General features: G+C 36.6%; 1 protein-coding gene across 6 annotated transcripts in view; it reads right to left on the reverse strand.

Moving 5' to 3' along the window:
• The window catches only part of DCX (doublecortin), a 366,408-nt gene that overhangs the window by 348,086 nt on the left and 2,006 nt on the right, over positions 1-16,316 (reverse strand). For all 6 annotated transcript variants that reach the window (XR_011536038.1, XM_070605127.1, XM_070605123.1 and 3 more), the window contains exon 2: positions 15,635-15,729. The gene's annotated coding sequence lies outside the window, so the exon portion shown is untranslated. The remainder of the gene's footprint in view (positions 1-15,634; positions 15,730-16,316) is intronic.

Genomic DNA, 16,316 nt, shown 5'->3' on the forward strand with positions numbered 1-16,316 from the left:
TATGTGAATGGGAATTTGTGACTTGAGATAAAATTTCCTTAAGAGTAAGATGATTGCAAATACTTTTGTATGTAGAAGTGAGGACAATAAGCTCTGGAAAACAGTTAGATGACAAGAACAGATTCTGGTGATGATGCAGATACTAACGGTGAAGCTGCATGTGTAGAATTAAAGTTATTTCATGAAATATGAGGAGGAAAATACACTAAATCAATATATTTATATAATAGAGCTCTAGTTATTTTACTAAATTTACATTTTAAATGCCATAAGAAGATACCTGACTCATTCATCTATATCTCTAGAAGTTTTTATAGTCCAGTTGACAAGAAAAACCTTTTTGGTATCTTTTTATTGAGGTCTCCTTATATCTAAAGATTTATAACACATGCTGATGACTACAAAATCTGTATCTCTAGCCTAACCCTTTCTCTTGAACTCCAGACTCACATATCTAAATATCTCCTATACATCTCCATTAGGATGTTCCACAAGAAGACAGCATAGCCAAATGGTCAAGAGTGCAGACTAGGGGTTAAACAGACTGGGTTCCATTCCTGGCTCTATCATTTACCAGTTGTGTAACTTTGGACAAGTTACTTAGTTTCTCTGAGCCTCAGTTTCCTCATCTGTAAAATGGGAATAAAAATAGTAGTGACCTCATAGGATTATTGTGGAAATTAATGAAATATATATCTAATACACTTGGCTGAATGGAATCTACTAAACAGTCAATGCATTGTATATTCCATTAAAAGAAACACATACACATATACCTCTGTGAAATCAGTAATTTTTTTCACTAGTGTGTCATAGCTGGCAGCTCTTTTTCTAGACTTGCTGTATCCCAACTGGTTTTAATGATGTATTGCAGCTGTTGTTAAAGGTAAGCATGTATGAATAGCATACAAAGGAACACATATATTTGGAATGTTACCTATATAATTCATTCTATTTATATTCTAATTTGGCAAAACGAAAAAATCAAAATATTTTGTGTCATCCATGTAGCATTCTTCACATAATACTATATGGAGTATAGTAGTTATTTTGCATGCCTTATCTTCAACACTAGATTAAGAGCTTCTTGATAAAACAAAGAGCATCTTAGACATTTTTATATGCTCTCTTCCATAATGCCTATCATAATGCCTTGCACAGAGTAGGTACTCAGTAGCTATCAGTTAATTAAAAAAGAAAGTTCTTCTTTTTTCTTGTTCTTTTACAATAAAAAATGAAATTTTTCAATCTTCAATAATCTGCAGGCTCAAATATATTTCACTAGTCTTTGGGAGAATTAATTATTTAAGTTCTCATTTCTTCTCTAGATTATTTCCTTTAAACCTAGACCACCAATTTTATGCATGTTCCAGACCTATGAATTCTTGGTAATCTGTTTGACTGAATGTGTATTAAATCATCACAGGTTGCTATTATCTAGGAGTTCTGTAAATGTTTGATCACTTGGAAACATTACCCATACTGTTTTTAAAAACAGGTTTAAAAGTTACAGCAATGCCTTGGCAGATTTCTCTTTCTTCTCTCTTTCCTTTTATTCTATCTCTTTTCTTACAAAATATTTGATGGTATATTTTGCAAAACAGTGAACTATTTAAATCACAACTCCTGCTTAAAGTTCCAAATCACTAATCTTCAAATTCAAGCACCTGACATGACCTATTTAATATTTACATACTGAAAGAGCAGCAAAAAGCAGGGATAGTGTACAAAATTATGCTACGAATATAAATAAGTCTAGAGTAGTACTTGAGAAGGGGAGAGATGGGAGAGGAAAAGGAAATGAGAACATTACGAATCTTTGGTGGCATGCTTCCCCCTTTCCTCCTTACCCATTTGTCCTTTCTTTTTTACTGTTTTAAATTCATTTGTCAGATAATCACTAACCATTTTTTTATGAAATAATTCAAGAAAAGTATTTAGCCCAGTTACCAGAACATTGTAAACACTCAGTACAGGTTAATAAATGTTAGTGATTATTATTATTGTGTGCAACCCCACTTCTTTGCCCTTACCTTGACCTCTTTTCCAAAATTTACATATTGGCAAGGTGTGTGGTCAGGGTTGGCATAGAGGAGGACCACATGCAGACTCTTAGACTCTTTTTTTGTTTTATTAGGTTTTTTTTTGTTGAGTTATTGATAGGTTACAATCTTGTGAAATTTCAATTGTACATTAATGTTTGTCAGTCATGTTGTAGGTGCACCACTTCACCCTTTGTGCCCACCCCCCACCCAACCTTTCCCCTGTTATCCACTAAACTGTTCTTGGTCCATAGTTTTAAATTCCTCATATGAGTGGAGTCATACACAGATTATCTTTCTCTCGCTGGCTTATTTCACTTAACATAATTCTCTCAAGGTCCATCCATGTTATTGCAAATGGAATGATTTTGTTCTGTTTTGCAGCTGAGTAGTATTCCATTGTATATATGTACCACATCTTCTTTATCCATTCGTCTGTTGATGGGCACTTAGGTTGCTTCCACGTCTTGGCTATTGTAAACAGTGCTGCAATAAACATTGGGGTGCAGAGGACTTCTGGGATTGCTGACTTCAAGCTCTTTGGATAAATACCCAGTAGTGGGATGGCTGGATCGTATGTTAGTTCTATTTTTAGTTTTTTGAGGAATCTCCATACTGTTTTCCATAGTGGGTGCACCAGTTTGCATTCCCACCAGCAGTGTATGAGGGTTCCTTTTTCTCCGCAACCTCTCCAACATTTGTTGCTATTAGTTTTAGATATTTTTGTCATTCTAATGGGTGTAAGGTGATATCTTAGTGTAGTTTTGATTTGCATTTCCCTGATGATCAGCAATGATGAGCATCTTTTCATGTGCCTATTGGCCATCAGTATATCTTCTTTGGAGAAATGTCTGTTCATGTCTCCAGCCCATTTTTTGATTGGGTTGTATGATGTTTTGTGGTTGAGTTGCGAGAGTTCTTTATATATTAAGGATATTAAGCCTTTGTCAGATATATGACTTGCAAATATTTTTTCCCAGTTAGTGGGTTGTTTTTTTGTTTCAATCCTGTTTTCATTTGCCTTGAAAAAGCTCTTTAATCTGATGAAGTCCCATTTGTTTATTCTTTCTATTGTTTCCCTTCTCTGAGAAGGCATGGTGTCCGAAAAGATCCTTTTAATACTGATGTCAAAGAGTGTACTGCCTACGTTTTCTTCCAGAAGCCTTATGGTTTCAGGTCTCACCTTTAGGTCTTTAACCCATTTTGAGTTTATTTTGGTGAATGGTGAAAAAGAATGGTCAATTTTCATTCTTTTACATGTGGCTTTCCAGTATTCCCAGCACCATTTGTTGAAAAGACTTCCTTTTCTTCATTGTATGCCCTCAGCTCCTTTGTCAAAGATAAGCTGTCCATGGATGTGTGGTTTTATTTCTGGGCTTTCAATTCTGTTCCATTGATCTGTGCACCTGTTTTTGTACCAGTACCATGCTGTTTTGATTACTGTAGCTTTGTAGTATGTTTTGAAGTCAGGGATTGTGATGCCTCCCGTTTTGTTCTTTTTTCTCAGGATTGCTTTAGCATTCGGGGTCTTTTGTTGCCCCATATGAATTTTAGGATTCTTTGTTCTAATTCTGTAAAGAATGTCATTGGGATTCTGATTGGGATGGCGTTGAATCTGTAGATTGCTTTAGGTAGAATGGACATTTTAACTATGTTTATTCTTCCAATCCATGTACATGGAATGTCTTTCCATCTCCTTATGTCGTCATCCAATTCTCTCAGAAAGGCCTAGTAATTTTCATCATATAGGTCCTTCACTTCCTTAGTTAAATTTACCCCAAGGTATTTTATTCTTTTTGTTGCGATTGTGAATGGTATTGTATTCTTGAGTTCTTTTTCTGTTGGTTCATTACTGCAGTATAGAAATGCTACTGATTTATGCAAATTGATTTTATACCCTGCAACTTTGCTGTAGTTGTTGATTACTTCTAACAGTTTTCCAATGGATTCTTTGGGGTTTTCTATATATAAGATCATGTCATCTGCAAACAGCGAGAGTTTCACTTCTTCCCTCCCTATTTGGATTCCTTTTATTCCTTTTTCTTGCCTGATTGCTCTGGCCAGGACCTCCAGTACTATGTTAAATAAGAGTGGTGATAGAGGGCATCCTTGTCTTGTTCCTGTTTTCAGGGGAATGGGGTTCAGTTTTTGCCCATTGAGTATGATGTTGGCTATGGGTTTGTCGTATATGGCCTTTATTATGTTGAGGTAGTTTCCTTCTATGCCCATATTGTTCAGAGTTTTTATCATAAATGGCTGTTGGATCTTGTCAAATGCCTTCTCTGCATCTATTGAGATGATCATGTGGTTTTTATTCCTCAGTTTGTTGATGTGGTGTATCACGTTGATTGATTTGCGGATGTTGAACCAACCCTGTGTCCCTGGTATGAATCCCACCTGATCCTGATGTATGATTCTTTTGATGAATTGCTGAATTCTGGTTGCCAAAATTTTGTTTAGAATTTTTGTATCTATGTTCATCAGTGATATTGGCCTGTAGTTCTCTTTTTTCGTGGTGTCCTTGTCAGGTTTTGGTATCAGCGTGATGTTGGCCTCATAGAATGTGTTAGGAAGTGTTCCATCTTCCCTAATTTTTTGGAATAGCTTGAAAAGGATAGGTATTAAATCCTCTCTGAAAGTTTGGTAGAATTCCCCAGGAAAGCCATCTGGTCCTGGGGTTTTATTCTTTGGGATGTTTTTGATTGCTGTTTCAATCTCTTTCCTTCTGATTGGTCTGTTCAAATTGTCTGCCTCTTCTTGAGTGAGCTTTGGGAGACTGTAGGAGTCCAGGAATTTATCCATTTCCTCTAGGTTATCCATTCTGTTGGCATATAGTTTTTTGTAGTATTCTCTTATAATCTGTTGTATTTCTGCAGAGTCTGTTGTTATTTCTCCTCGCTCATTTCTGATTTTGTTTATTTGAGCTTTCTCCCTTTTTTTCTTTGTAAGTATGGATAGTGGTTTGTCAATTTTATTTATCTTCTCAAAAAACCAGCTCTTTGTCTCATGGATCCTTTCTACTGCCTTTTTCGTTTCAATAGTATTTATTTCTGCTCTGATTTTTATTATTTCTCTCCTTCTGCTGACTTTGGGCTTCATTAGTTCTTTTTTCTCTAGTTCAGTTAGGTGTGCTTTAAGGTTGCTTATTTGGGATTTTTCTTGTTTGTTAAGATGTGCATGTATTGCGATGAATTTTCCTCTTAATACAGCTTTTGCTGTATCCCATATGAGTTGGTATGGCATGCTATCATATTCATTTGTGTCCAGGTATTTTTTTATTTCTTCTTTAATTTCTTCAATGATCCATTGCTTGTTCAGTAGTGTGTTGTTTAGTCTCCACATCTTTGTGCCTTTCTCAGCTTTTTTCTTGTAATTAATTTCTAGCCTTATAGCACTATGATCGGAGAAGATGCTTGTTATTATTTCAATTTTTTTAAATTTGTAGAGGCTTGCCTTGTTTCCCAACGTATGGTCTATCTTAGAGAATGTTCCATGTGCACTTGAGAAGAATGTGTATTCAGCTCTTTCAGGGTGAAGTGATCTATATATGTGTATTAAGTCCAATTGTTTTAGTTTTTCATTCAGCTCCACTATTTCCTTGTTGATTTTCTGTCTGGATGATCTGTCCACAGATGTGAGTGGGGTGTTGAGGTCCCCTACTATTATTGTGTTGTTTTTAACATCTTCCTTTAGGTTTGTTAATAGTTGCTTTATGAATCTTGGTGCTCCTGTGTTGGGTGCATAGATATTTATAAGCGTTATTTCTTCTTGATGAAGTGTCCCTTTGATCATTATATATTGTCCCTCTGTGTCTCTCTTTACCTGTCTTATTTTGAAATCCACTTGGTCTGATATGAGAATTGCAACACCTGCCTTTTTTTCCTTGCTATTTGCTTGAAGTATTGTCCTCCACCCCTTCACCTTGAGTCTGTGTTTGTCCTTGGGGCTGAGGTGTGTTTCCTGGAGACAACAAATTGTTGGATCTTGTTCTTTAATCCATTTTGCCACTCTGTGTCTTTTTATTGGAGAGTTCAATCCGTTCACATTGAGAGTGATTATTGATGCATGTGGACTTAATGCTGTCAATCTGTCGCTCATTATCTTGTTTTCCTGTGTTTCTTTTCCTGTGTGCTTTAGACTATCCATTTAATACTGCAATTTCTTATGCTGGGTTTCTTAGATTTTTCCTTATCTATGATTTGTGACTCTGTTCTGTACTTTATTTTAGTGTCTACCTTGAAGTTTGTATTTAGAATCTCGTGTATAATATAGTCTATTCTCTGGTGGTCTCTTACTTACTTGACCAATACTGATTTAGACCCTTTGCTCTTCCCCTCCTAAATAATTATTTTCATTTTTTATTCCAACTCGTCTTATTAATTTGTAGTTAGAGTGCTAAGATCGTCCTTGTTTTGGTAGTTTCCTTATTTTTACCCTAATGCTATAGTTGAATATTTGCTATCCTGTTCTGGTTCTATCCATCGGTCTCCCTAGTTTGTGGATTGTGTCCCCTTTCTCCCTTTTTTCTTTTTTCAAGTATGAGAGCCTTCTTGAGGATTTCTTGTAATGGAGGGCTTTTAGTTACAAATTCCCTTAACTTTTGTTTGTCTGGAAAAGATTTAATTTCTCCCTCATATCTAAAGGAAACTCTTGCTGGATAGAGTATTCTTGGCTGAAGGTTTTTATCCTTTAAAGCTTTGAATATATCACTCCATTCTCTCCTAGCTTGTAGGGTTTCTGTAGAGAAATCCGCTGACAGTCTAATAGGGGCTCCTTTATAGGTTATTCTTTTTTTTTTTCTTACTTCCCTGAGTATTCTTTCCTTATCATTCCTATTTGCCAACTTTCCTATTATGTGCCTTGCAGTAGGTCTTTTTACACTGACAAATCTAGGAGATCTAAAACCCCCCTCTACACACATTTCTCCGTTGATCCCTAGATTTGGGAAGTTCTCTTCAATAATTTCGTTAAGCACACTTTCTGCTCCATTTTCCTTTTCCATATTCTCGGGAATTCCTATGATCCTTATGTTCTTACTCCTCATTGAATCCATTCTCTCTCGAAGATTTTCCTCATTTTTTTTAATTCTTAGTTCTCTTTCTTCCTCTGGCGCCATTCAGCCTGTCTGTCCTCGATTATGCTGATTTGCTCCTCTATGTTGTCTACACGGCCATTCAGGGAATCCGTATTCTGTTTTATCTGCTCCATTGTGTTTTTCATCTCAAGTAATTCTGTTTGATTCTTCTTTATGATTTCAATCTCTTTTGTTAAGTAACTCCAGAACTTGGCTTGTTTCTCTTTCTCTCTACCTCATTGAGTTTTTTGATTATAGCTGTTCTGAATTCATTATCACTTAGTTTACCTAATTCCAAGTCCTCAGGACTTAATTCTGTGTTTTTATTGTTTTCCTTCTGGTCTGGGGCTTTTATAAATTGCTGGATGGTAGAGGAGAGGATTTTTCTCATGGTGGTAGAATTCAGTTGCAGTTAGAGCCTGTCGCCACTAGATGTGGGTCGAGAGCGGCATGTTAGCTCTCCGCCTTGGGGCAAGATGGCTGCGCCCACTGGCTTTGCTGGGGGGGAGGGGCTGTTACTCACACACGCCGGTCTGGGTTCAGATCAGTTCTGTTCTCTGGTCTCCCAAGGCCCTTGATTTATAGGGTCCCCGCGGACGGAAGCTTTCCCCCCATCAGCAGGTCTCCACTGAATCAGCGGCAGGAGTCCTGGATGATCCCCTGGTTGCGCGGCCCCTCCCCCGCTCCTTCCCGACCCACGCCGCAGCGATCGCAGACTCTAGGGGAGGGAGCGATGTTCTCTCCTACCATTCCAGCACCTCCGAAGGTGTAAGCAAGGTTATGATCTCCACCTTCTTGGTATTGTAGGTCTCTAACGAGCTGGCATTATGTTTATTCTCTGAAATTCAGTTCTTCCAATCTTTTGTTGTATTTTGGAGGGGAGAGAATCCCGGGTCAGCTCACCCCACCATTTTGCTCCACCCACTCTCCCTCTTAGACTCTTTTTTTAACACTTAAGGTCTGTCTGAATAATTTTCTTAAAGAATAGTGTCTTAAATTCACTCATTTCATGAAATCTACAACATTAACTCCCTGCTCTACCCCTCCAGGCAGGAGCTGTTCCAACTAGTCACTAAATAGCATGCTTCTTAAGGTTCCTCAAGGAGAGTAATTAATGTCTACAGGCAATTTTTCATAAAAATGCATTTTGTATCCAAAAAACACTAGACAAGCCCATATATATTAAGTTTATTTATTAACTTAAATTATCCACAATTTTAAGTATTTGAGAGTTGATATAATTCAGTTTTCTGTAATGACAGATCTTTTACCTTTTGTTTTTGTTTTTTGGTGAGGAAGACTGGCCCTGTGCTAACATCTGTTGCCAATCTTCCTCTTTTTTTGCTTGAGGAAGATTGTTGCTGAGCTAACATCTGTGCCAATCTTCCTCTATTTTTGAATGTGGGATGCTACCACAGCACGGCTTGATGAGGTCCACGCCTGGGCTCTGAACCTGCAAACCCTGGGCTGCCAAAACAGAGTGTGCAAACTTACCCGCTACACCACCGGGCTGGCCGAAGACCTATTACCTTTTCACAGTACAGTGAATAGTCATATATTTGGCTTACATATTATACAATTGTTTATTTCATGTTTCTCTGAAACAGATTTTTACTTTATTGCTGGAAGTGGGCTTCTTAATCTTCCACCCCTAATGTTATCAACTTTGGACTGTATTATTTCTCAATATAGAGTGTGCTATAAGATTTCCAGTTAAACAAGGCAGATTAGACACATGCATTTATCTCTGCAGCCCCATGAAGCTCCACTAAAATGACAGTAAAGGAATTTTTTTTTAAAAAAAGGTATAAATGGAAACGGACAAAGAACAGGAAAGGAGACAAGAGCAGAAAAGTGAAGTTGACAAAATTCTAGACGTTGGAAAGCCATAGAAGAAGTGAGTGCTAAGCTAACTCAACAAACTGGAGAAAGCTGAAACCTAAGGCTGGTGGTGACAGGTTCATTTCTTAAAGTTACTGAATATCTCCAAGGTACAGGATGAAGTGAGGGCTAAAATAGTAGGATTGATCAAAAGTACATATGAAAAAAATTGGATCCCCAAAGCTCCTTATCCATTTCAACAAAAGATTCAGGTTTTATTTTCTGGAGTAACTGAAACATCCTTCCAGAAAAGAAGCTCTCTAAGTCTTGGAAACAATAGGCATAGCTGAGGGCTGGGGTGTGAACTTTAATGCAAATGGGCATTGAGCCTCTATGTACTAAATATTAAGACATCCCCCCCACACACTCAGTCATCTTTCTGCACTAGGTTTCTAAGATATCGTCAGCTGAGCAGGAGATTGGAGGATTCTGGAGAAGCTGACCAGCACTAGTGTAAAGCCCTACAGACACTGATATTTGGGGTGTTCCCATTGAAAAGACTAAATTTCTGCCCAGTTACTCCCCAGTGAAGCTCAACAATCCACAAGTCCCAACAATGGAGACAGAACTTCTTTTTTGTGCCTCACCCTTAAATATTTATGGCTGGCCAAATCCTTAGATACTTAGGAAAGTTTCTAAAATAAAAGAGACCAAAACAACAGCAGCAACAGCAACAGAAGTCAAAGCGAAAAGAAACAAAAAAAAACTATAATGAGAAGATACTACATTCAAGACACAAGAACAGTATGCTGTAAAAATGGAACTTTCAAGGAATGAGAAAGAGCTCTTAGAACCTCAAAATATTATAGTAGAAATCTTAAACTCAATAGAAGAATAAACATTTTAATTTGAGGAGCTCTCCTAGAGAATAGCACAAAAAGAAAAAGAAATGAAAACAGAACATTCAAGAATTCAGTATGGAAGGGCCAAATTAGACCAACAAAAATTCTAGAAAGAGAGGACAGAAAAAGCAGACGGGAGGGAATTACTAAAGAAATAATATAAGGAAAATTCTAGCACTGCAAGATATGAGTATACAGATTGAAAAGTTCTACCAATCCAGAACAGTGAATGAAAGATTCTCAATAATGTATTGCAGTGAAATTCCAGAAGATGGAATAAAAAGATTTTAAAGCTTCTAGAGAGAAAAAACAGGCCATATACTAAGGATCACAAATAATATTAGGAACAAACTTCTAAACTATATCCCTAAAATCAAGAAGACAAGTTTTTAGGGAAAATCATATCCAACTGTGGCAGGATGAATAATGCCTTCTCCAAAGATCTCCTTGTCCTAATCCCTGGACCTGCAAATATGTTAACTTACATGGTAAAAGGGATTTTGCAGGTGTGATTAAGTTAAAGATCTTCAGATGGGGTAATTATCCTGGATTTTCTGGTTGGGCCCAATGTAATCAAAAGAGTTCTAATAACAGGAAAGCAGGAGGATCAAAGTAAGAAAAAGGAGATGTGAAAACTGGAGCAGAGTTTGGAGTGATATGCTTCAAAGATACAGGAAGGAGCCTTGAGCCAAGGAATGCAGGTGGCCTGCAGAAACTGGAGAAGGCAAGGAAAAAGATTCTCCCCTGAAGCCTCTGGAAACAACCAGCCTTGCCGACACCTTGACTTTAGCCCACTGAAACTGAATTCAGATTCCTGATCAAAAGAAACTAAATTTGTTGTTTTGAGCCACTAAGTTTTGGGTAATTTGTTACAGCAGCAATAGGAAACTAATACACTAAACTAGAATTCTCTATAAGTTGAATAAACAGATGAGACATTAGAACAAGGTGTTGTCAGACATGTAAGATCTCAAAAAATCAACCATCTTTCTCAGGAAGTTATGGGAGGATAGTTCTCCACCAAAATGAGGAAGTTAAAGCAAAAGTGAGGGAAACATATGCTCCAGAAAATGGGATCCAACACAAGAGAGAGGCAAAAGTAATTTTCAGGATGGGGTGAGGGGATACCCCAGGAAGACACCTATTCAGAAAGACTAAACCAGTTCAGCTTGGAACAGAAGGACAAAAATCCCCATCACAGACATGTTGAATTTAAAAAAAAAAAAAGAAAGTTATAAATAACCTGATGTATTTGAACATACAGAGAGGAGACATATAGATTTCTTGAGAAGACCTGTTTTGGGGATGAGTAACTAACTGGTAGGTTCATAAAAAAATTCTAAGCAAATAAAAATTAAAAACGTGGCAAAACAAAATTTTTATAGCACAGCAAATGAAATAACATATTCAATACATGGTTAAATTCTAAATAATGTTTACAAAGTCATAGTAATATAATCACTGAATATTGATTTCACCAAATCTTTTGGGAGGAGGGGAAGTGTGAGTTTACGGGTACATAAGAGAGCCAAATTACCACCTTTAATAATAGAAAGTCAACAGGTATTACCTAAAAAGCAGAAAAATCAAGAAATAGCAATATAAGCACATTACATAGAAACATGGCAGTAAATACTATAGGGAACAGCTAAAATTGCTTCAAGTTATTGCCCTTCAGGAGTGAGAATCAAGAATGGAGAGGGATGGAGAGGGACTGTTGTTTTTTACTGTAGTATTTTTTTAAATCTATGTACATGGTATTAACTTAATAAAATTAAAATTTTAGTTTAAAAATGAGTTGTTTCCATGAACAATACATTTTTGCGCTTAACTTAATTCTTCTGAGATGTGTTGTGTGCATGTTCTAATCTAGAAATCACAATTTTTAAAATAAATGAAAATCCTTATACATATGTAGGCACATTTGCCACTTACTCAATTCTTGAGGAACACAAATAAAAATCTTTACCATGACCTGTAGGGCTTGTCAAACTCTCTAATCTCATTGCATGCCACCAGTTCCTTTACTTATTATACTCTACACACTGACCTTTTTCATTTCTCTGTCCAAACAAGCAAAGCACCTTTCATGAATACCTGCCCACAATCTATTCACATTGCTTAGAAGGCTATTCTTTTAAGTCTCCTCCTGGTTGGCTCCTTATCTTTCAAGCCTCCAATTAAATGTCACTTCTGCAGAGAAGCTTTCTCTGACCACTGAATCTAAAGTAGGTCCCCATGCCACGCCCACCCTCCTGTTGTTCTTTCCTGCATTGCTCTGGTTTTTATTGCACTTTATCAAAATCTGTAAAAACATATTTGCATACATGTTTGTGTGTTTGCACTAGACTCTAAGCTGTCTGGCACATCTGTGTGGAGCAGAGGGACCTGCACATAGCAAGTGCTCAATGAATATTTTTGAATGAACTTGTTTTTAAGTGATATATCCATGTCTCTGACATTTACAAACAATGGCATGTTATACTCTGTAGTTTTTGCATATGTTAGCAAAAATTAGATAAAGAGGGTTAAATAAAAACAAAATAATACAATTCAGACCTTTTTGAAAACTTGAGTTCTTGAAAACCATCCAAGTCTTAACACTTTTTGTCCCATCTAAGCACTAGCCCTCTATTATACAACGGATTCTCAGCAATGTCTGGAATTATCTTTTACTCAATATAGTCTCCTTTAATCAAACACTTTATCATTTTTAGTTAAGCTGATTATGATAATTTTATACAACAGGGGGTTAATCAACATTATTGATCCACACAGAAGGCATATACTCATATAACCAGGATCACATAAATGTCTTCTCCTTTTTCCAAAAATACTTGGTAATGAGATGTATAACTTAGTCTTTTAGTCACTATAATAGAACTAAATGCTTCACTTAGGTCACTTGTTTTGGACTCAATTGGATTTTACTTAGAGAAAGCATTTCACAGTTTTTATTCTTTGTGTTTGTAGCCTGGGAAGGACTGTGAGGTGAAAAGCACAAAGGTTCATTTTAATTACTTCAGTAATATTGTAGCTTTAATATGAATGGTAGTGTTATCTTTTATAAGCAATAATTTCAAAACAGACAGAATTTGTAAAAATCTTACAATTTAAGCCTGATAAAAAGAGATTGGACATGTAATGTGTCTACTACAATGCTGGGCACACTAAGAGTGGTCAATAAAAATTTGTTTTTTTCCTTGCCTCTGATAACACAAGTACTGGTACAGCCAACTCTCATTCATTACAGTCCATTAAAACCTCAATTTTATACTTGTACAGTGTTTTTTTTTACCCTAAGCCTAAGACTTTGATCTGATTTATTTTAACTCATTGTTTCTGCTTCTCCATATCTTCTTTTATGTCCTGTTTTGTATCTTTCTGAATCTTGATTTTATCAGCTCTCTTGCACATTCTTGGGTAAATGAAATCCTTCATTTTACTCACTAGGATCTTGAAGAAACTAGGCAACCTAGTCTGAATTTTGTAAATATCCCTGAAATAAAAATATTGATTAATAAACTGTAGAGGATGAAAAAAATCTTTTTTGTCCCTCTACCCTTTTAGGTACACCAGCTAGGGCTTTGTAAATTAGACTGACAAAAGACAGATTAATGAGAAAAACAAAGAGAAGTTTATTAATATATGTATCACGCACACACACGGGAGTACTCAATGATGAGTGAAAGGGGTGGCTAAAACTTGAACTTATATAGCATCTTAACAAAAGAACAACAAATTTTTAGAGAAGTGACAAGACAAAGGAAAAGGACTTTGAGTTTCTTAGGTGGCAAATTGTGAGAAGGTAAATAAATGGGGGAATTAATGGACCATAAGGGCTAGTTAGTAAAGATTATTATGTAGATTCCTTTGATGCCAACTCCTGGCTGATAACGGCCTAGAGTTGTCTCTGGTGGTTAACTTCTGTACTTCCTGCTACAGAGGAAAGAAGGACATCTTTACAACTATTTTTAGGCAAATAAGGGAGGACAGAGAGTTTTTCTTGTATCCTCTTCTTAAATGCCTTCAGCTCAAAATAATCCTTACGTCAAAGTGCCATATTTGGGGTGGCATATTCTGCTACCTTTAGAATTAAACTATTTTCTTTTTGGTTCTCCGAAAATTGACTCTATATAGTATTACATTAATCCAAGATTTGACCTGTGTAGCCAAGAAATAATTACTTTGGTGTCCCTAAAAGTAAGACAATTGCCATCAATAACATATGGAGGGAAAGGAGGAAAAGAAGGGTCAAATTTTGGCAACTTGTCAAGAACACATTAGATCCACAAAGCAGAGATTACAAATAAATGTTGTATAACATGCACCTTCTCAGCTTTGATAAAAAATATTTGCTATGTGAAAGACGACATGAGAGGAGCCACATTAAAATAGAGCCCGAGCAGCCATTTCAGAGAATTGCCTTGCACATCTTGTTTTCTTTATCTTTCAAACTGAACCAAACTGCCAACATTCCAAGTCAGTAAGGACAAGAATATGCTGTTTGCAAGGACTGATGAAACTGGACCTTGCTGATGACTAAATTTCAAGCCAATCTATGAAGTACAAATCTAGCTGTACCTCATCTAGCACCAATGAACTCTTTAATACAACTTACCTCATCTTCCTCCTTTTTCCCTTAAAAGTCCTGAGCCCCTCTCGTGTGATCAGGACACTATTTGGGTTTCTACCTGAATCTGTGCTCCCTAAATTGCAATTCTTTGATCCTAAATAAAAGCTTTGCTTCTTAAACTGGTTTCTGTTTTTGTAGGCTGACAACTGTAATAATAAAGAAAGGATATACAGAAACTTTTAATGATGAAAAATAAAGAAATCTAAACAATATTTAGGTAGTGGGGCTGGCCTGGTGGTGCAGCAGTTAAGTGCGCACATTCTGCTTCGGCGGCCCGGGGTTCTCTGGTTCGCATCCCAGGTGCGGACATGGCACCGCTTGGCAAGCCATGCTGTGGTAGGTGTCCCATATATAAAGCAGAGGAAGATGGGCATGGATGTTAGCTCAGGGCCAGTCTTCCTCAGCAAAAAGAGGAGGATTGGCAGCAGATGTTAGCTCAGCGCTAATCTTCCTCAAAAAAAAAAAAAAAAGAATCATGATAGAGGTGGGCAGAGAGTAGTATTTGCACAAAATGAGCACCCCTTACAAGGGTCAGAAAAAGGCTTCCTAGGGGAAATTGCACCTCTCTTGAATCTTAAAGGATTAGTTGGTCATATTGATGGGGAGGCAGAAGAAATAGCAAGAACAGAAACAAAAAAATATAAAAAGAATATGAATAAACTAATATGACATGCATTTACTACAATTCTGAATGATTTAAAAAATAAAATAGATCCTTGGTTACATAAAATCAATATGAAAACACCCTTATCATAAGGACAATGTTACTTTATTTTCCATCTTTTCTTTAGATTCTCAGCAATAGCTCCATGTTTATTTTATTCAAGCAAGTACATATGATATTTCTTCTAAAATGCATGTCAGAAAAACTGGGTTTCATATGTCAGAAAAAATTGTGAAAGATTTTGAAAGGGCAAAAAAATAAAAGAAGAAAGGATTACTGAAGGATCACTGGGTATCTTCTGGAAGGCTAGGCATTGTCTAGCATATTGTTCCTGGTTATCTGATTTTATAGTGGTCTGCACCTTTCATTGGATTAAAAAGAGCCCTGGAAATCTCGCCTCAGTCACTGGTATGGTCTGAAAGTTATCTAAGCAACATCAGCTCAAAAGCCTGAACCCCAAAGTCTATTCTTTGAAGTGGCAATCGCGTGAAGTACCTGATATGCTCCTCTTCCATGAGGCTCTGAGACTGTTCTTCTTTGTTGAAGACACAAATTCTGGCCTGTAGTTTACAGTAGAACCTTCAGGTAAGCTTTAGAGTAAAACAAGAACATTAAGAGATTAAGGGCTATGGTTAATTTATTACTGTTGCCAAATCTATCATAATAGAGAGGACGAGAATTCTGTTTTAGAACATAGTATATACAGTACATAAGTATTTCATGAGAGTATTGATAAGGACTACCCCAGAAGGTAAAACAGGATTATGGGCAGGGAGGGCACGGACAAATCAGCAGGTACTTCCCATAAAGCATACAACTTCTGAAATGTTTATATGTAATATTTTACAAAAACATGCTTAATTCAGAGAAGGCTTTAGAGAATCCCTTCTGATCGGACAATTCTTCCCACGCATCTTTACAACAGTAACACGTTAAACAAACCTAATTATTTCCATTATCTATTTTTATAAGGTGACAGAGCAAATCTTTGTGATTCCAGGGGCCCTCTGAGAAATCTTAGTGGTTTTATATATAAAAGTTTTAGTTTTAGGTATAAAATATATCCCCAAAATTTTATTTGTTCTAAATTTAGGAACTGATTTTGGGAAGGCAAATTAAGAGCTGTCAGAGATTTGTGCACTTGATTAGAAAGGATCGTGAGTGACTGAGAAACAAT

The sequence above is a fragment of the Equus przewalskii genome, chromosome X (genome assembly GCF_037783145.1).
Source record: "Equus przewalskii isolate Varuska chromosome X, EquPr2, whole genome shotgun sequence".
Lineage (NCBI taxonomy): Eukaryota > Metazoa > Chordata > Mammalia > Perissodactyla > Equidae > Equus > Equus przewalskii.